At 46.3% G+C, this 22,634-nt stretch overlaps 1 long non-coding RNA gene across 1 annotated transcript; it reads left to right on the top strand.

Annotated features, from left to right (window-relative positions):
* The first annotated feature begins 236 nt into the window (after positions 1-236).
* Positions 237-22,150, top strand: LOC115089580. The gene is made up of 3 exons (XR_003856178.1): positions 237-391; positions 20,323-20,453; positions 21,273-22,150. It is a non-coding gene; the product is annotated as an uncharacterized LOC115089580 (long non-coding RNA).
* The last annotated feature ends 484 nt before the right edge of the window (positions 22,151-22,634 follow it).

The raw sequence follows: 22,634 nt of genomic DNA on the forward strand, positions 1-22,634 counted from the left end.
GACACCCCCCCCCCAGGAAAGCCCCAGGACTTACGTGCGTCCCGGGGTTTGCGTGCGCCGCCGAGCGTATTCAACATAGGCTCGGAGCGTGCAGGGGAAACTTGGGGCAGGTTTTCGGAGGGTACGCGCGTATCTTATGCGCATACCCCTTTGAAAATCTGCCCCTCAGTGTATACATCCCTGTGTATTTACTTTTATATTAATACTCACTTTTTTTTTTAATCTTGTGTAGGTGGCGTTTGGTCCTGAACCTAAGCACAGGCACATGAATGAGCTCTTCTTTGGCAGGTCAAAAAGATGAGGAAGTGGACCCAATGGAGGGAGGAAGCATTTCACTCTTTATCTTCCTCACAGGATGTGCCGTTCCCAAGGACTCGCACTTTATTGAGAGGTAGAGATGTTGCAGACATTTACAGAAGAAAACACATCCAGCAATGCCAAGTAGTTTTGAAAAGGCATTCACTCCTCTTCTCTTGCTGCTCTGATCTAGAAGTGCAGACTCCTTACCTGATTCAGTTCAGGTTGTGGACATCTGGCCCCCGGCACAAATGGGGATATCTCTGTGTTCCTGACAAGCTACCACCCAAGCAGTTTGGTCCAGCAACCCGCTATGGTCTCGCCGGCACATTAACACGTGGGGGTTCTTTTCTTACTCCTTTCTCGGAGGAGCATGGTCCCAGGTTGGCCACGGATGCCATTCCCTAAGCGGAGTTGGCTCACAGATTCCCCCTAGAAGTGAGGTCCAAAGCACTGGGAAGCTTGATCCACCAGACTGCACACAGCAGGGATAGGCACTAAAAATATTTCATTCTGATTTGTGCTTTTTTGCAACGTTTTTTTTTTAAATGTTGTTTGAAGTTTGTTTCTTTTATTTCAAATAATTTCAACATCAAAAGGAACAGGAATAAGCAAATAAAATGAAATTGTAGGTTGGGTTCCCCCATCCCCCCTATCAAAATAAAGCTCAGCGCGGCCGAAATGTAAAAACTGAACTGTTCCTTTGGTCTTTTTTTGCTATGCCCCTACACGTCTCCCCCTGGCTGGGATATTTTTGAAAAGAAATGAAAAACTCAGCAAATGTTGTTGGGGTTTTTGTTTCACTACGTTTTGAAAGAACACGCAACAAATCAGGCTGTTTCAGGGCATTTTTGAAAATGGATGCCCACCCCTAGCAGGCGGTGTCTCCAGCTGCCCTCCCTAATGCACAGGTTGCATAATTTTATCCTGAGCAGGGGGAATGAGGTTGTGCTGAATCCCCAGAGGGATTCTAGACTCTTCTGGTATCCTTTAGCACAAGAGAGCAGTACAAATCCCTCATGAAGACAAGCCAAGCAGGATAGGGCTCTTCAGCTTGGAGGAGAGAGGACTGAGAGGGGACATGACAGACAGTTACTAGATAGTAAACCATGAGTGGGATGGAACGGGTAAATAGGGAAACTATTTACCCTTTTCAATCGTACTAAGACTAGGGCACAGTCAATGAGACAAACAGGGAGCAAATGTAAAACAAAATGGAGAAAGTATTTTTTTTTTTTGCGCTCAAAGCACAATTAAGCTGTGGAATATATTCCCAGAGTTAGCTTAGCTGAGTTTAAAAGAGGTTTACACAAGTTCCTGGAGGAAAAATCCATAAATCAGATAGACTTGGGAAAGCCACTGCTTGTCCCTGCGAATGAGCTACAGAGAGTGGAACCTGCCTGGTAATCTCCTACTGACCCTGCTTGGCCACTGTCAGAGTTAGGATGCTGGTCTGACTCTCAATAGTTACAATCTTACTTTCACGCTTCTGGGGAAGTCATAAACACCCTAGAAAGATCCTTACACATCTCCTGCTGGCAGAATATATGTTGTGAATCCAGAGGGGGTGCCCTGGACTATACCATTCCCTATGAAGGGGATTAGATTTGCTTAATTTAGGCAAAGGGGTCTTACATTTGCTAGCTGAATATCCAGCAGTTTCAGATTGAATTTAAGTGGCTCAGATCTGTGTTACATCGCCCTCCAACATTTTGGAAACTTCCCTGCTACTGGTTAAGAACATAAGTACATGCCATACTGGGTCAGCCCAAGGGTCCATCAAGCCCAGCATCCTGTTTCCAACAGTGGCCAATCCAGGCCATAAGAACCTGGCAAGTACCCAAAAACTAAGTCTATTCCATGTTACCATTCCTAGTAATAGCAGTGGCTATTTTCTAAGTCAACTTAATTAATAGCAGGTAATGGACTTCTCCTCCAAGAACTTATCCAACCATTTTTTAAACACAGCTATGATCTGACTATATCAGGGTGGCTAATTTCAGTCCTCAAGAGCCACAGACACACCTGGTTTTTTTTTTTGTTTTTGTTTTAGGATATCCTCAGCGAATGTGCATGAGATATATTTGCATAAATTGGAGGCAGTGCCATGCAAATCTATCTCATGCATATTCATGGTGGATATCCTGAAAACCAGGTCTGTTTGTGGCTCTCGAGGACTGTAGATGGCCACTCTTGGACTATGTGTTAAAGGATTTCAATAGAAAATCCACATGAGGATTTCTGGAGAGGATGATGTTTGCAGTGGGAGAAGAGCTAAAGGATATTAAAACATTTTCGATGTCATGCCCAGAAGGGCTGGCTGTGTTGCAGTAACTCCATTCCCTTCTTTAGACAATGTATCAGAGCAGAAACTGAATCATGGTAGCTTGTCAGACATTTCTAACCATGGAAGAAACCAATCCTGGAAGTAAAATCAATACTAGCAACTATAAAATAACTACCACCTCCGGCACGTATATTTACTGTATAATGTGATCCTTATATATATATGTGTGTGTGTGTGTGAGCTTCAAATGACAATTAAATCACAGCAGTTTCTGGCTCCTGTTGAAAGGTGGCAGTTCTTCATAGTTCCTAGCTTGTCAGACATGACACCATTAGCCGGTGCTCAAGGGTGGGCAAGGCTGCCATGTCTGGAAATATTCAGTTTTTTCTACCTTGCCTAGAGGCAACTCCGAATCGATGTTATATTTGCTCAGCTTTGTTTATTAAAATGATGCTAATACCTACTGCTTCACATGCGGAATCACTACAAAGGATAATGCAGTGTGGGAGTATACAGGGGGAGATTATGTCTAAAGCTACAAGAAAGATTGCTAGACCAGACCTGACCAAATTTAATTTGGGCTGTGAACCAAATGAATGCAGCTAAAATAGCATTAGACACACTGTCGATCAGCCGGTGGCGTCTTTGCTCAGAAAGAACATAAGAACATAAGAAATTGCCATGCTGGGTCAGACCAAGGGTCCATCAAGCCCAGCATCCTGTATCCAACAGAGGCCAAAACCAGGCCACAAGAACCTGGCAATTACCCAAACACTAAGAAGATCCCATGCTACTGATGCAATTAATAGCAGTGGCTATTCCCTAAGGGGCAGATTTTCAAAGGGGTATGCTCGTAAGATACGTGTGTACCCCCCGAAAACCTGCCCCAAGCTCCCCCTGCGCGCACCGAGCCTATGTTGAATAGGCTCGGCGGTGCGCGCAACCCCCAGGATGCGTGTAAGTCCTGGGGCTTTCCTGGGGAGGCGTGTCGGTGCAGCGCATCATCTGGGGGTGGGGCTGTGGGTGTGGTTCCGGCCTGGGGGCGTGGCCAAGGCCTCCGAAACTGCTCTCGGGCTGCGGAATCGCGCGCCGCTGGCTGGTCCGGAGCACGCAAGTTACGCCTGTCTCGGGCAGACGTAACTTTGCCAACAAAGGTAGGGGGGTTTAGATAGGACTGGGGGGTGGGTTAGGTAGGGGAAGGTGCAGGGGGGTGGAAAGAAAGTTCCCTCCGAGGCCTCTCCGATTTCGGAGCGGCCTCGGAGGGAACAGAGGCAGGGGGTGTGGCTCAGCGCGCGCAGGCTGCTGATTTTGCGCGCGCCGACCCCGGATTTTAAAAGATATGCGCGGCTATGCATGTATCTATTAAAATCCGGCGTACTTTTGTTTGCGCCAGTCGCATGAACAAAAGTACGCGCGGGCGCAGTTTTTTAAAATCTACCCCTAAGTAAACTTGATTAATAGCCGTTAATGGACTTCTCCTCCAAGAACTTATCCAAACCTTTTTTGAACCCAGCTACACTAACTGCACTAACCACATGCTCTGGCAACAAATTCCAGAGCTTTATTGTGCGATGAGTGAAAAATAATTTTCTCCCATTAGTCTTAAATGTGCTACTTGCTAACTTCATGGAATGCCCCCTAGTCCTTCTATTATTCGAAAGTGTAAATAACCAATTCACATCCACTCGTTCAAGACCTCTCATGATCTTAAAGATCTCTATCACATCCCCCCTCAGCCGACTCTTCTCCAAGCTGAACAGCCCTAACCTCTTCAGCCTTTCCTCATAGGGGAGCTGTTCCACCCCCTTTATCATTTGGGTTGCCCTTCTCTGTACCTTCTCCATCACAACTATATCTTTTTTGAGATGCGGTGACCAGAATTGTACAGAGTATTCAAGGTGCAGTCTCACCATGGAGCAATATAGAGGCATTATGACATTTTCCGTTTTATTAACCATTCCCTTCCTAATAATTCCTAACATTGTTTGCTTTTTTGACTGCTGCAGGGGACCAATAGGCCCACTAGGCTTGTGCTTAGGACACAAAATTTGCCAGCAAGCATGTTGAATCAGCTTCCACCTCTCTCTCTATCGAGAAAACAATGGGAATTGACACAGTTTATAGGTGACCCTGCAGGACCCAAAAGATAAGGCATATTTTAGAAGAGTAAGAGGAGTGGGTACCCAGGGTTCTGCTCTTACGGTACCTGGAGCCTGTTTTCCACGGCACATTGACATGCTGAAGCCTTCAAATCCTGCAATGTACCGTGGCTTATCCAAACACTGAAGGCAAGTTTTCAGCATTGCAGCAAAAAAACCGAAAAAACAAAACTATTCTAAGTTCTCCGATATTCCACCTCAATTCAATGTAACCTTTAGATTACACACAAATTAATCTTATGTTGCATTTTCTGCATTCTTCGGAGTTGCTTACACATATGTTTAAATAAAGGGGCTCTCCCAAAAAGTATTTGGTTGCCTGAGAATGTGGCCACCAAATCTGCTTTGACAAATTTCCCCTTGACACACTCCTCTCACCTCCTTTCCTCAATACATTCACTCCCAAAGCTTCTTCTTCCTCGCCACCGCCCCGTGCACTGAGCAATTTCCATCCCCTTCCAATGCGCTTACTCACCTTACAAATCCCTTTTGGTGCGCTGACCTCCCTCCAGATCCTTCTCCTGGCTGTATTCACCCAGCCCATGCCCCCGCTGATCCCCACCTTGGGTCTCAACAAGCTTTATGATATTGAATCACAGGGTTCACTCGTAAGTACACAAATTCAATTTATCTTCAGTCGTTCTTGAAACTTGGGGAGCAACACTTGGCATGGCAGTTGCTCTCTCAAAAACACAGAAATTGGGGGAGCAGCATGGCAGCCTCTCTCTCACATACATAGAAACTGGGGGAGCAGCACGGCAGCCCTCTCTCTCACATACATAGAAACTGGGGGAGCAGCACGGCAGCCCTCTCTCTCACATACATAGAAACTGGGGGAGCAGCACGGCAGCCTCTCTCTCACATACATAGAAACTGGGGGAGCAGCACGGCAGCTCTCTCTCTCACATACATAGAAACTGGGGGAGCAGCACGGCAGCCTCTCTCTCACATACATAGAAACTGGGGGAGCAGCACAGCAGCCCTCTCTCTCACATACATAGAAACTGGGGGAGCAGCACGGCAGCCTCTCTCTCACATACATAGAAACTGGGGGAGCAGCACAGCAGCCCTCTCTCTCACATACATAGAAACTGGGGGAGCAGCACGGCAGCCTCTCTCTCACATACATAGAAACTGGGGGAGCAGCACGGCAGCCTCTCTCTCACATACATAGAAACTGGGGGAGCAGCACAGCAGCCTCTCTCTCTCACATACATAGAAACTGGGGGAGCAGCACGGCAGCCTCTCTCTCACATACATAGAAACTGGCAGAGCAGCACGGCAGCCTCTCTCTCACATACATAGAAATTGGGGGAGCAGCACGGCAGCCCTCTCTCTCACATACATAGAAACTGGGGGAGCAGCACGGCAGCCCTCTCTCTCACATACATAGAAACTGGGGGAGCAGCACGGCAGCCTCTCTCTCACATACATAGAAACTGGCAGAGCAGCACGGCAGCCTCTCTCTCACATACATAGAAATTGGGGGAGCAACACGGCAGCCCTCTCTCTCACATACATAGAAACTGGGGGAGCAGCACGGCAGCCCTCTCTCTCACATACATAGAAACTGGGGGAGCAGCACGGCAGCTCTCTCTCTCACATACATAGAAACTGGGGGAGCAGCACGGCAGCTCTCTCTCTCACATACATAGAAACTGGGGGAGCAGCATGGCAGCCTCTCTCTCACATACATAGAAACTGGGGGAGCAGCACGGCAGCTCTCTCTCCTCACATACATAGAAACTGGGGGAGCAGCACGGCAGCCTCTCTCTCACATACATAGAAACTGGCAGAGCAGCACGGCAGCCTCTCTCTCACATACATAGAAATTGGGGGAGCAGCACGGCAGCCCTCTCTCTCACATACATAGAAACTGGGGGAGCAGCACGGCAGCCCTCTCTCTCACATACATAGAAACTGGGGGAGCAGCACGGCAGCCCTCTCTCTCACATACATAGAAACTGGGGGAGCAGCACGGCAGCTCTCTCTCTCACATACATAGAAACTGGGGGAGCAGCACGGCAGCCCTCTCTCTCACATACATAGAAACTGGGGGAGCAGCACGGCAGCCCTCCCTCTCACGTACATAGAAACTGAGGGAGCAGCACGGCAGCTCTCTCTCTCACATACATAGAAACTGAGGGAGCAGCACGGCAGCTCTCTCTCTCACATACATAGAAACTGAGGGAGCAGCACGGCAGCCTCTCTCTCACATACATAGAAACTGGGGGAGAGGCACGGCAGCTCTCTCTCTCACATACATAGAAACTGGGGGAGCAGCACGGCAGCCCTCTCTCTCACATACATAGAAACTGGGGGAGCAGCACGGCAGCCCTCCCTCTCACGTACATAGAAACTGAGGGAGCAGCACGGCAGCTCTCTCTCTCACATACATAGAAACTGAGGGAGCAGCACGGCAGCCCTCCCTCTCACGTACATAGAAACTGAGGGAGCAGCACGGCAGCCCTCTCTCTCACATACATAGAAACTGGCAGAGCAGCACGGCAGCCTCTCTCTCACATACATAGAAACTGGGGGAGCAGCACGGCAGCCTCTCTCTCACATACATAGAAACTGGCAGAGCAGCACGGCAGCCTCTCTCTCACATACATAGAAACTGGGGGAGCAGCACGGCAGCCCTCCCTCTCACGTACATAGAAACTGAGGGAGCAGCACGGCAGCTCTCTCTCTCACATACATAGAAACTGGGGGAGCAGCACGGCAGCTCTCTCTCTCACATACATAGAAACTGAGGGAGCAGCACGGCAGCCTCTCTCTCACATACATAGAAACTGGGGGAGCAGCACGGCAGCCCTCTCTCTCACATACATAGAAACTGGGGGAGCAGCACGGCAGCTCTCTCTCTCACATACATAGAAACTGGGGGAGCAGCACGGCAGCCTCTCTCTCACATACATAGAAACTGGGGGAGCAGCACGGCAGCTCTCTCTCTCACATACATAGAAACTGGAAGAGCAGCACGGCAGCCCTCTCTCACAAACTGTTCATATCACTGATGACGTTACGTTTCTCCACTCTTAGTGACTTAGAGAGCAGTTCCCTCTGCTATTAATGCCTACCTGCAAGTTTCCTTAAACTTTGATAGAAATCCCCAATGTAGAGTCTAAAAGAGAATGCATTGCTTTCCCCTTTGACTTTAATGGAAGCATTTATTTTGTGAGTTGGCCTTCCCAGCTCCCATGCCTCCCCCCCCCCCCCCAACCCTATAACTTACAAGTTTATTTATTTATGCCTCAAGTTCATTTATAAACACCTTGCCTTGGTCTCCTTGACACCCCTTTATTTTCTATCCTATTCCCTCCTTGTTCCTTCATCTCCCTGTTACATGTAACTTTTATTTTCATTTCCAATGTTATTTTTCCCGTTCATTGTAAACCGATGTGATATGCAAATGAATGTCGGTATAAAAAGTTCTAAATAAATAAATAAATACATAAAATTAATGTAAGTATGACTTAAGTCATATTAGTGGTTTGTCCCCTATATTTGTATTTTACATCTAGTGGGCATCATGGGAGCAAAGACAGTGCCAGAAACTTGAAAGTGACCACTTTGGCTGCGTTGTGGGTTGTATAATTCAGGCTGGCAGGGCCAAAGAAGCACATGAAAGCAATTGAGTCAGGTAGGGTTGAGCTAGCGGCCGTTCCAGCTAGAGCACACCATGTCATGTTACATGTATATTACCATTACAATCATGGAATACTGTGTCAAAAAGGGGTAGGGGAATCCATCACTATGTAAAGGAGTGTCCTCTCACATATACAAGAATTCATATAATTAATAAATGTTAATAGGCACTTCATAATAGGCACTACCAGCCTGAACACATTGACATTCAATTGCCTTCTGATTAATCCTTGGTACATCTTTCCTTTTTTTAAAATTGTAAATAAAACTTATCTGGTCAAATGATTTTTGAGTTAACCTGTTCAAAAGAGCTGCATCATCTGATGCAGATAACTTGTATTTGCAATTAAATAAACTGAAATATGCACCTTATCATGATGAACTAGACCAATGACTGAGTAGAAGGCAATTGAAGGCTATTGCCTTCATAGAAACATAGAAATGACGGCAGAAGAAGACCAAATGGTCAATCCAGTCTGCCCAGCAAGCTTTCACTTTTTTTCCCCCCCCATACTTATCTGTTACTCTTGTCCCTTGTGACTTTTTTGTTCTATTTCCCTTCCACCCCCACCATCAATCTATTTCCCTTCCACCCCCGCCATCGATGTAGTTAGCAGTGCTGGAGCTGCATCTAAGTGAAGTATCTAGCTAATTGGTTAGGGGTATCAGTGCTGGAGGTGCATCTAAGTGAAGTATCTAGCTAATTATTTAGGGGTAGTAACCGCTGTCATAGCAAGCTACTCCCACGCATGTTTATCCAGCCTGTGCAACTCAGTCCTTGTTGGTTGTTGTCAGAATATAAATCATCTTTTCATCATTCCCCCCCTGCCGTTGAAGCAGTGAACTATGCTGGATATCATTGAAAGTGAAGTATCAGGCTTATTTGGTTTGGGGGTAGTAACCACCATATCAAGCAAGCTACTCCCCTGCTTTTTTGTGGATGCAAATCTTTTTTTTCACATTTCCTCTTGCCGTTGAAGCATAGAGCAATGTTGGAGTCGCATTAACCGTGTGTATGTTTATTGAATAAGGATATTAATCTCCAGGTAGTAGCCGTCATTCCCGCAAGCCGCCCCCATGCCTCTTCACTTCATTCACATCCTCTAGACTTTATGGATCCACAGTGTTTATCCCACGCCTCAGGCCATTATTAATGATATGAATTCTTGTGTGTTTGAGAGGATACTCCTTTGCATATTACCCTTGTATGCACCCCCTCCTTCGAACCAAAGTTCAGTGCAAAGCGGTTTACCCTGCTGGCATAGGTTTGCCACCGAGGAGTTTATTCTAGGAGGCACCATTTCTTTTCGCCTCAGACGAGGTACTTGAGGCATTTAAACCAATCATCGGGGAGGAAACGGCTAAACAAGACTTAAAATTCTTTTCAGCTTTAGCTTTACTAATTGCTAAATTTATACAATAGGAAAAGAATATCAAGAGAAAGAAATGACTGAGTAGCATTTTGCAGCAAGTCGAGGGTTTCACTGAATGAATAAATGAACAGTGGCAAAGGTGAAAGCTGGCATTAACTGTGGAAAATGCATATGGGAGATCTCTGCCATTGATCAAGTATATTCAGGCGTAGCGCGAATGACCTGACTTCTTCAGAAAGGAAGAAGGTTGTTAAGTTGCTTAAAACTGTGCTTCTTTACATACTGCATTCATATTTGCTATGCGAGACATTACTTATTTACACATCAGCTGCAAACAAATGCGCCAAGGTACACTTAGGGCTGTTAAAGCAAGCTGCCAGCCAGCGAAGCAGAAAATCAGACAAATTGTAGCAGACTGAATTATTCAGACAATTTATGCACTGAGTGAGATAATGAATATCACTGGAAACACCAGCACAAATTTGGTCCGATAACATAGCTGTGGATGAAAGCAGACAGAGGAACTGATTTTTCTCTGAATATGAGTGAAAAAAAATAATTATGAATGCATTCTTTGATTTCCTTTCAGATTTACAAATGGTTGCTCGTAATGACAAGCAAGTTTTCCCTGGATGGTGACTGCAACTGAATAGCTACGGAGTTGACTGTGATCAAAGCTGTGCCCCAGAGCAGAAGCAGCAATCTGCTGCCAGCAGAGTTAGAACAGCTGTTTGTAGGGTAGACTGGAAGGCAGCAGACGTGAAACAATTTAGCAAAACCATATGGTTTCGAAAACAAAAAAAAACAAAGAATATTAACTAGGGGAAGGTAGAAATAATATACTCAACATGGATCTAAATTAAATAGAGATGTGTGTGTGTGTGTGTGAGCGTGTGTCAGAATTCAAACATTTGGCCAGCTTCCCACATTCTCACTTATTTGAACTGTTTGAATGAAAACGACACTTTGATTACTTACGGATCAGATTTACTAAAGGTTTTTTCCCCATTCGAAGGTCCTTATTCAGACACAGTCTAGCTGGATAAACTTGTCTGGCTAACTCTGGAGGCACATTCAATAGTGAAACCGCAATACTGAATATAGCCGGCTATCTTACAGTTATCTGCCTAACTTTAGGACGCTCTTTGGTCCAACCAGACTTAGCCGCCTGTCATCCAGCTAACTCTGAATTTTGGAGTTAGCCAGTTAAGGATAGTGAACTATCTACAGTCAGGATGATTGCTGGACCCAAGGCAACATGGATTCACCAGGGGAAGGTCTTGTAAGACAAATCTGAATGATGTTTTTGATTGGGTGACTAAAGAATTGGATCGAGGAAGTGCGCTTGGTGTCATCTACTTGGTTTTCAGCAAAACTTTTGATAGAGTCCCACATAGGAGGCTTGTGAATAAAATGAGAAGCTTGGGAGTGAGCGCCAAGGTGGTGGCGTGGATTACAAACTGGTTAATGGATAGAAGACAGCAGGTGATGGTAAATGGAACCTTCTTTCAAGAGAGAACGGTATTAAGTGGAGTGCCACAAGGATTGGTGTTGGGACTGGTTCTGTTCAATATCTTTGTGAGCGACATTGCGGAAGGAATAGAGGGTAAAGTTTCTCTATTTGTGGATGATACTAAGATCTGCAACAGAGTGGACACACTGAAAGGAGTAGAGAGAATGAGAAGTGATTTAAGGAAGCTTGAACAGTGATCGAAGATATGGCAGCTGGGATTCAGTGCCAAGAAGTGCAGAGTCATGCATCTGGGGTGTGGTAATCCAAAAGAGCTGTATGTGATGGGGGTGGGGGGGTGAAGGGCTATTGTGCACAGAGCAAGAGAGGGAACTTGGGGTGATAGTGTCTAGCGATCTGAAGACAGCGAAGCAATGTGACAAGGCGATAGCTGCATAGAGAGAGGAATAATCAGTAAGAAAAAGAAGGTGATAGTCCCCTTGTACAGGTCCTTGGTGAGGCCTCACCTGGAATACTGTGTTCAGTTCTGGAGACTGTTATCTCAAAAGGGACAGAGACAGGATGGAGGCGGTCCAGAGAAGAGTGACCAAAATGGTGGTTGGGGGGGGGGGGGGGGTCTCCATCAAATGACTTATGAGGAGACCTAAATATGTACACCCTGGAGGAGAGGAGGTGCAGGGGAGATATGATACAGACCTTCAGATACCTGAAAGGTTTTAATGATTCACAATCAAGAAACCTTTTCCATTGGAAAGGAATCAGTAGAACTAGGGGTCATGAAATGAAACTCCAGGGAGGACAACTCAGAACCAACATCAGGAAATATTTCTTCACGGAGAGGGTGGTGGATGCCTGGAATGCCCTTCCCGAGGAGGTGGTGAAGACAAAAACAGTGAAAGAATTCAAAGGGGCATAAGATAAACACTGTGGATCCCTAAAGGCTTGAGGATGGAAATGAAGAAAAGAGTGCATGGGGGTAACTGGGGGTAACTTGAGTTGTGGCAATTACTACCCTTATGCAATAAGCCTTCATAATGCCGATGCAGCTCCATCATTGCTCTCTACTTCAACAGCAGGGAGAAAAGAGGAAAAGGGGAATTAGTTTCAGACAGCAACCAACAAGGACATTGAATTTTACAGTCAGGGAAAACAAATAAGCATGGGGGTAACTTGCTGATGTGGCTGTTAAACAATAAACCTGAAACATTTGATACAACTACAACATTGCTCGCTGCTTCAGTGGCAAGAGGTGACGGAGAATTGGACTCAAAAAGCAACCTACATGGGCCCTGACTTTAATAGTCTGGGAATCTGATAAATACGGGGGTGACTTGTGTGGAGCAGCAGGTACCACCACAAGCTTGCTTGGCAGTCTGGATGGACCGTTTGGTCCTTTTCTGCCATCATGTCTATGTTTCTATGTTATTAGGCGGCTAGAATTAGCCAGATCTGTGCCAAAATATGTATTTAGCTGGCTAACTTCTGAGTTAGCCGGCTAAATGCTTCTGAATATGGACCTCTCTGTGTCTAAGAGAAAAATCTCAGCAGAGACCTGCCTGATTCACTAATCCTATGTTCTCTATAGGAGTGCGCACGGAAAAGTGTTGCTTTGTGTTATATCATTTCATTTTGAATTTATGATGTTTCTATGGTTTCATTTTTCCAGGTGTATCAAGTCGTTTTAGCACACGCTAAAACAATTTATAATGTGCAAATCCACTTAGCACCACAAAATGACATTTTTTTGTGTTTGTCATTTCAGACAGGAAATGTCACAAACTGATATAACTGCTATCAATGATGTTTTCTTGCTGTTTTAAAATGACAACACATCCCTACTTATCTAATTCCTCTCTCTGCATGTGAACACGCGTACAAATAGATATAACATGCGCAAGGCAGGACTCCTACAGCATTCTCCCCTCTCCCTTATCCCCACAAAAAACATCAAATACAATGTAGGGATTTACCAAGGCCACAGTTTATTTAAACAAAACTGTAACCTGAGCCTTACATAATTCTTAACTTACCACCCCCCCCCCCCTCCCAGATGTCGGGCCCCCCTTTTCAGAATTATTCATGTCCGTAATGCCACCACAATCCCAGTGACATACTGATACTCTCTCCCCGGTGCTCTCTACCCCACTCAGCGGTCCCACCGCTAATCGACGGGCCTCCCCGCCAGAACCCAGCAGGAAGAACCCGCAGCCTGCACAGTGACTTCACTGTACTTAACTGACCCTTGTAGCAGCCCCCCAGCTACACATGCCCTGGCAAGACCACCCCACAGGTCAGAATCAAATCCTCTTAACAATTATCAACTTGACTCGGGTTTACCACCACAAACAAGGACAACTTATATTGACCTTGTCCCCCTAATTGCTGCCCTGCTAACCCCACTCAAACAACATCTCAAACACCTCCTAAAGTGCATTGCTGAAAAGGTCTATTCTAATATCAGATAATGTATCCCATCCGGCCAGAAAAGCCCAGGACACACATCCAACACCCTCTCATGTCTCACCCAGAAACCCTCTTGCACCTCCACCCATGCACTAATTTCTTTGTTGACCTTTTTGACCCCACAAAGGCTGAGCCTGAAATTTGAGCCTGACTAGTATGTCTGACCACCCAAATTTGGTGGCCAGCAACCAGTTCATCACAAAGCCAAAGTCCTTCTGGACAACTGCTACAAACTCCTTACAGGTCCACATCCCCCAAATCATTGCCCCCTAGGTATATCAACAGGACTTCCAGGGCTGGACAATTCCTCATCAAATCCTTGTTGACCAGCAAGAGCTGGTTCTACTGCATACCTTGCTTTCTGAACTAGCATATTCGCCTACAAATGCTCACCATAAGGCCTCAACAGTGCTCTTCGATTCACCCAGTGAACAATTGAGTGGCCTACAAGCCAGACACACCCAACACTGAGGCTACCCACCTGTGATTCTGCAAGAAACATACCAGAAAGTGAATTAATAACTTTCCCCTTAATCTTTGCTCCCCCAACCCTCCCTTTGTCTGTCAGATAACTCCTCACATTTCTTAAGAAGCAAAAGCTTCCAAACGCCATCTCCCAATACTCTGAATTTGATCTCCCAACAGACCTACCACTTTCGCTAATAAATTGATACTGTGTCAACGGAGACTTGTCTGCATATACCAAGAAAATACCCCAAACTAGAGCCTTACTTGCAGAAAAGCTTGTACACAATGCACAGGACATGTGAAAATATTAACACCCAGCTCCAACATAATCGACTGACCCTGACTTCTCTGATTGACCTTGGATCTATGAATATATAAACTGACCCAATATTTCAACACCCACACATTCTTCCTCAAAAAACTGATGCCCTACTTGCTCCGCTGACTCAGCCACTAACTTCCCCACCCTCCTCGCCTTCGAAGAACCCATGCAAGCACAAACACTTCTTGGAAAAACAACACCTCATACCTGGACCAACCAACCCTTAGCAAGCCCTCAGAGATTACCACCAATTCCATGTACTTAATCGGTCTCCGCTTATTTCTGATTGCACCCCACTGCCTCTCCCAACCACCTAATATAAGCTTGACACAGAGCTTACCGCAGGATTCTCCCAACCCATGATTTTCTGGAAAAAGGAAAAAAACCTACCAAGTGAACGCACACCTTGGCCAAGGAGTAACCTGCCAGCTTTGCCCACAATACATACTGAATGATGGCCTAGTCAAGTTTCCATCCTTAAGCTCGCAAAAAAACAAAAGACATCACCTCTGCCCTTCTTGTAGGATGCCCACATTGCTGGAGTCACCGATATCCCAAACATGACCCACGCTCCTTCTACCCAAACTGCCAGAGGTATGTCAGAACTTCCACTCCCATCTCATCTGCATCTGGAGCCAAGTGCCTGAAAATGTCCCACTTGGAACGAGAAAGGGCATCTACAATTGAATTCTCAATCCCCAGAATGTGCCTAGCAATCACAGTGATATTCCAAGAAAGACATAACAATATGAACTCCTGCAACAACGCAGACACATGTCAAGATTACGTATATCCACTCCCTGTTGGACGGTCCTGCTCTTGCCTGGACTTCTCCCTTGTGGGAACAAGATGATATACATAACAGGAACTTGGATAACTTCATACAACAATATCACTTGATTTTTGACCAACCCGGGCATGTCTCATCTGCCGCCACAGAACTTCTTTGTATTCATCAAGGTGTTCGCTCAGTTGGTGAGTATGCGGTAGTATTTTGTACCCTAGTTTCTGATCTCAACTGGGGCGAAGACAGCCAAACTGCCATTTTTGGGCAAGGTTTATCTGGGAGAATAAAGGATGAACTAGCAGCTTGAGACTTTCCCACGACCCTAGAAGCATTAATTGCCTTGGCTATTCAAGTAGATCTGAGATTTCAAGAACAAGCTCGAGAGATGAAGGCCTCCCATTGGGCTACTCCCATAACTCCCAAGCCCCTAAGTCGCTTGGAGTCTATCTCAGAGCTACCAGAAGTTGTTGCCTTCGAAGAACCCATGCAATTGGGTAACACTCGACTTTTGGTTGATAAAAAATAAAGGCGAAGATGGCATAACTTCTGCCTTTACTGCGCAGCACAGGGGCATTTTGTCAGTCGGTGCCCTGAAAGACTGAGAAATTCTGAAGAAACAAGTCTAGTTGGGAGGGCAGTTCTTCATCCTCCTACCTCTTCTCCACAGTTGATGGTACCAGTGTCCCTCACCTGCGGGAAATACTCAATTCGTACAGAAGCTTTAATAGATACAAAGCTGTAGACAACTTTATTCAAGAATTGCTGTTACACCAATGTGGCTGCCCTACTACCAGCTTGACTACTCCTCGTGTTCTATCCTCCATTTTCGGAGAACCCTTACCTGGCCACGTAACTGCAGCCACTGTGCCTATTACCTTGCAAATAGGATCTCACCAAGAAGATCTTCAGTTCTATGTGTTACCTAAAGCATCCAGCTTGGATTAACCTGGCTCATACTCCATCAATCGTCCATTGACTGGATCAACCACTGGGGTCCATCCTGCTAGAAGTAATGTACTGCCTCATCTCTGGTCCCATGCCACTTTGCCTGAAATACCAGATCTGCCACTTCTGTATTCATCCTGTTCCGGCTTATGGTATGAGAGACAACCAGAAGCCCTAGCAACACTTTCCGAATCTTCAAAGTCTATCGTCATGGAGGTAGAAGCCACTGCTAAGACATTAGGAGCTGCCTTATTCAACACGATGATCTTGGAACCTACAAGTCATTTCTTTATTCTTCTGAAGGATCCTTGTTGGTAGAACAGGATCAATCAGTGGATGTTCGTCCAGCTCAGACCAAAGACCAAAGAATTCTCAGACGTCATATCGAAACCCCCAAGTTCCCAGATGGTAAAGATGTACCTTCAATGTCTTCTCAGAAGCTGAAGAAAAGAGACTTGAGGAGGGGTTTAGAGGAGGGGTACTGTTATGTTTTGCTGCTCACGGGATAGTCCAATGAGTGGCTGCACTTACTTCAAGGTTGGCAGGCCTTGTCATAGCAGGATGCCGCTGAGTAGCATGATGCAGCAGGATGCCATGGGGAGTACCTCCATCAAACCTCTCCTAGGCACTCACATGCTCGATGTCAGGGTTCTTAAAGGGCCCATGGCAGGAAAAGACACAGAGCCCTTGGATGACATCAGCATTCTTCGCCCTACAAAAGGGCCCTCCTAACGTTCCCTTATCACCTCAGCAAGCAGGTCCTTCTCCTTGTAGTTGTATTCAGCTTCGGCTTTGTCATCATTCAAGCCTTCAGCCTTATTTTTGTCTAAGCCTTGTCTTTGTCCAAGCTGTCAGCCTTGTCTTCATCCAAGCCTTCAGCCTTGCTCCATGTCTGATTTCAGTGTCAGATTCAGCCTTGCTCCACGACTGTCTTCAACTTCAGCCTCAGCCTCGCTCCACATCAGTCTTCAGCCTCAGCCTTGCTCCACATCCATCTTCAGCTTCAGCTTCAGCCTTGCTCCATGTCCATCTTTAGCCTCAGCCTTGCTCCATGTTCATCTTCAGCTTCAGCCTCAGCCTTGCTCCACATCTGTCTTCAGCTTCAGCCTCAGCCTTGCTCCACGTCAGTCTTCAGCCTCAGCCTTGCTCCATGTTCATCTTCAGCCTCAGCCTTGCTCCATGTTCATCTTCAGCTTCAGCCTCAGCCTTGCTCCACATCCAGTTTCAGCTTCAGCTTTGCCCTGTCTTCAGCTTCAGCCTCAGCCTTGTCTGGTCTCTAGCCTTCTCCCATTCTTCAGAGCTGACTGTAGTCACAGCCTTTTGGACTTTCTCAGAGCCTGGCTCATATCAATACACATCTGCCCACTGTCGGTGCAAACATTAGGGCCCTGACCACAAGGTTAGATCAATTGCGCCATGTTATGAACGCGCCCAGCAGGCCCTGAGGAGGGACGCGGAGGTGTGATCGTCTGCTCCTGGGAGAGAGTGAGCCCTTGGCCCATGGGGCGACTCAGGGAGGAGCCCTGAGACACACCCCAAAGGAGGTAAGCGAGTGCAGGCATGGGCGGAGCAAGTACACAGGAGCTGGGACGAAACAGGGTCAGCCCCCCCGCTGAGCTAACACGCACCAGTGAAATCAGACAGAGGCAGAGGGCTGGAAACGAAGAGACAAGGAACTGGAACAGGAGATTCCGGATCCTAGAAACAAGAGAGGAGTCAGAGTACATAGAGAAGACGAGGACTCTTGGAGACTTGGATGAGACGAGATTCTTGGAGACTGGAAGGCACTGTCCCTCAGGGTGCCCTACACAGTCCGACATGGACTGGTCACAGACCACCCTGTCCCGCTGCACGCCCTACACAACCTGGGAGACTGGTCGCGGACCACGTGGAGAGTGGAACAAGCACAGGACCGAGAGAGGAACCAGTCAGCGCTTGAGAGAGGTCCAGCCTGAAGGGGACTCCAGTCACCCAAAGACGGGCACTGGAAGAGAAGGATTTACTCCTATGAAGGACGGCGGGAGACAGAGTCCGGTGGACAGCAAAGCTGCTTGCGGATTCTTCAGGATCGAGATAAGGAATGAAGGAGGATGGTACACAAGAGAAAGGTACCTCTGAATGCAAGGGCATATGGACATCTGAACGACATCAGGACGAGTGGACATCCAGACTTCTGGATAGGCGGACAAGCGGACATCTGGACGAGAGGACATCTAGATATCTGAAAGAGTGGGCATCTGGACATCTAGACACAGACGAGGAACTCCAGGGCTTCAGGAAGAGAGGTCGAGTACTGGAACATACCACGAAGGAGATCCGATGAGGGACGAGACCCGGAACATCAGACAAAGACATCAGGAACACAAAGAACATGGAACAAGAAGTCATCTGGCCAGGAGCAGCAAGATGGAACACAATGGAACTCCATGGAGCTGGAGAACTCTGAGAAAGTCCATGGAGCAGATGTAACTCCATTTGAAGGCCCTGAGGAACTGAAGCAGGGCCTTTATATAAGGCAGATCCAGGAAGAGCCCCGAGGATGTCATCCGATGGGGCCAAAGAGTACTTCCTGCTTCTGGCCCTTTAAATGGTGAGGAGAGGCGCGCGCCCGCGCCTAGAGGGACCCCTGAGGCTGGAAGGCGGTGGCGGCAAGGCCGCGAAGATGGGGGAACATCAGCGCCAGCTCCAAGGCCATAAGGAAGGCAGCAGCGTCAGCTGGAGAAGGAGAGGAGGTGGGGGCCTGTCCGCGGGATGGGGTCTGCAGATAGGATCGTAGCACACCACAGCAATAGGGGCTCATGCTCACGTCGCTGACAACACAATGTTTATATTTCAAACCTCAGATGCTTGATTTCAACAGCAAGAAATATTTAGAATGGTTATTGTAGCCAAAGTGTCCACAATCTGGTAGACTGTGAATCAATCTGAGAAATCCTGGATGAGTTCCTGGATATGTGACAGCACTTCTCCCAGGACCCTTCTCCCAGGATCCTACATCTAACCATATGGGAAACACATTCAACATATGCTCCCCTATGAAACAAGCCAAAAATTAAGGACAAGAATGAAGCTTCAGAGACATAAAATTACACACTGCAGAAAAGATTAGTGACACCTCAGTAAATGAACATTTCTCAAAGAAAGATCTCACCCTCACAATCAGGGTACTTAAAAGGGAATTTTGGAACTATACAAGAATGCAAAACATTTAAAATTAAGATGATTAAACACTTTGGAACCAAAGCAAAAATATTTAATACAGATATTGGCTTTCTCACTTATTATCAGATATAGGTAAAGTTTTGATGTCCCTCTCATCTCTGTTTACCCTTCCCCCCCACCTCCCCCCTAATCCCTTTACTCAGCTGCAATGGCGTAACTGCACTGTCTCTTCACTGACTTGATGAAGAGAGGGTAAGTAATTATCAAAACCTTATCACAGGTCTGAGTTCGTCCAATAAAAAGGTCTCGCCTGCAACTTGTATATTGGCTCTACTTTCTACTTATATTGAAACAGAATGAGTACAAGCCATCTGTAATTCAGAATGCTGGTCAGCAATAAAATCTTTTTGTAAAAGGAGGGTCAAATAATACATCAAAACTGCAAACATCTAAAATTGATGCTCTCTGCATTTTTGGGCTACAGGTTGCCAGAGAATGTATAGAGCAAGACAATTTTTAGTTTCCACATTCTTAATGACAATTTGATTGCACACTGCTGGCATGAGAGTGAAACACAGAAAGAGAGAAAATGATAGCCAATAAGGCCCCCCTTAATCTGTCCCATTCCAAGGATCCTCTATCCCAAGCCTTCTTGAATTCTGTTACTGCTTTGGCCTCCACCTTCTCCACTGAGAGGCTGTTCCATATATCCACCATCCTTTCTGTGAAGAAGTATTTCCTGAGGTTACTACTGCGATCACCTGCTTTCAGCATCATATCATGGCCTCTTGAGCTAGAATTTCCATTGGAAAATGCTTCTTGTGCATGTGATTCATGGAAGAGAATCAGCCATCTTCTTATTCTGCCTTTCTTTACCTTTGGAGTCCTACCTGGGCTATGCACACACTGAGCACGTTTCCGCCTTTTCTTTTTCAAGGCAAAGAAGGTCCAAGAAGAGGTGAGGTTGCCCTGCAGATGAAGCCCATGATATCCGTAGACCAGAACAGTGCAGAACTCTTCAAATTGATTCAGGGGATGGCTAAATACTGATGGCTTACTTGGCAGCAGGTAGGTTATTACACACAAACATAAGCTATATAGGAGTAAAACGAGATGTGCGACAATTACAATTACCTAGTATTGCTGCCATGGGGGTATCCCTGGCAGATGTTTCACGTTCTGCTTCCTCTCCCCCATGACAGAGCAACAATACAACATCTGTTTGGGTAACCCAAGTAGTTTAAACATTATTTGCCTTCACTACCTTTACTTTTAGCTGTGTATAAAGTGCCTTCTGGTTTGTTGGTGTACTAAATGCGTCGTGTGATGGACGGACCGCTACACTTCAATAGTTACTCAAGACTGTGTATATATGAGTAGAGGATGAAACACGTTGCACGCTTTGTACTGGAACGAGTTTCCCTTTCTATGCTCTTCTGCAGTTGTCTTGTGCAAAGGATTCTGGGGGAAGCGTGTGGAAAGTTAACTTTTTAAAGTTACGCCTTTGCTAGAACTGTACATTCCACAAATGAGTGAGGTTAACCCCTGGGAATGTCAACATCTCAGCTTTTTAATGAGATTAGTGGAAAGGTGAGAAAAATAGTTGAAGAAACACTGGTGTTTAAACAATTTTAAGATTATTTTGTTATTGTTTCCAAAGACTTTGCACTTGAAACAATTTGGGGATCCTATCTACTAAACATTTTTTCCATACACACAAAAATGGGAGAAAACCTCTAGCACACAAGCTCCTATATAAATATGTATCTAAATCTTTCTGTCTACATATATAAAATGTCATTAAAAAGTGATGAGCATGCTTTAATAAAATAGATTCATTTAGAAGATAAATTGATGATCCATTATTCCATGGTCTTATCCAAACAGTTTCAAGGCTTGCTGGGCTGAACATTTCCTTCGCAGCTAGGCCAGGAGAAAGATCCGTGCCAACTGTAACACTGCACGTGTGCCTAATGGTTAGCAGGGATACTGCTAGGCCTCACATTGCCACAGCCCACTCACAGGAGTGAGAGAAGCAGTGCTGTGGGGAAAGCGCTCCTATGCCCTGGCGTGCCTCTTTCTCCGATTTAACCTGGACTGATGCCTGTACATGGTGCACAGATGTTGCCTGGGGGTGGGGCTGTCACGCCCCCCCGCTGTTTTTCTTTGCCTCCTGCTTTTGCACTGTTTGATGATGGCCCTGTAGAGCTGGCAGAAACACTGTAGTGTCTGAGTCATTCACACAAAAGTGCAGAGGCTGCCGCATTACTGAGATACCTGATTGAAAGCTGACCAGAGTTAATTCTGGAACGGCCAGATGCAAAACAGACCACAATTTGACAGAATCATGACTAGAGAAACTGCTGCTACCCTAACGTCTGTGTGTGTGTAAATTATAACCTACACTAACCAGTTTAGTTTATGAAAAGGTTGCAGCTCTAACTACAGTCTCAAACTATAAACCTGCATGTTGGAATACAAAGTACCAGAAAGTAGCATCTTCTCATTATGACCATTTCCCTAACTGAGGGATTCCTACTCATAACTTTTCACGTATAATTGCAGTTAACTCTTTCAGACTTTGTCAGGATTTCTGGACTCGGGGTACATCGCCCCAGGATCAATACAGGACTACACAGCTGGATTCTAGGAAGGACGAGGGCCGGTCTTCCAGCTAGCCAGCCCCCACCCCCATAGGTTGAGCCTTTGGGTTATGGGGCCCAGTAGGTCTTTGCTACGGCAATATAACGGTGAGTCTATGCAGGTGGGAGCAAGGCTGGATGGCTGTGTAGTCTGTAGCAAGGCTGGATAGGCTGGAACAAGTCTTGGAAAAGTTGGATAATCTAGAGCAAGGCTTGGACAGGCTGGATAGTCTGGAACAAGGCTTGGACAGGCTGGATTGTTTGGAACAAGCTTTGGACAGGGTGGATAGTCTGGAGCAAGGCTTGGACAGGCTGGATAGTCTGGAACAAGGCTTGGACAGGCTGGATAGTCTGAAGCAAGCCTTGGTCAGGGTGGATAGTCTGGAGCAAGGCTTGGACAGGCTGGATAGTCTGGAGCAAGGCTTGGACAGGCTGGATAGTCTGGAGCAAGGCTTGGACAGGCTGGATAGTCTGGAACAAGGCATGGACAGGCTGGATAGTCTGGAGCAAGGCTTGGACAGGCTGGATAGTTTGGAACAAGGCTTGGACAGGCTGGATAGCCTGGAGCAAGGCTTGGACAGGTTGGATTGTTTGGAACAAGGCTTGG

Source organism: Rhinatrema bivittatum, chromosome 4 (assembly GCF_901001135.1).
Source record: "Rhinatrema bivittatum chromosome 4, aRhiBiv1.1, whole genome shotgun sequence".
Lineage (NCBI taxonomy): Eukaryota > Metazoa > Chordata > Amphibia > Gymnophiona > Rhinatrematidae > Rhinatrema > Rhinatrema bivittatum.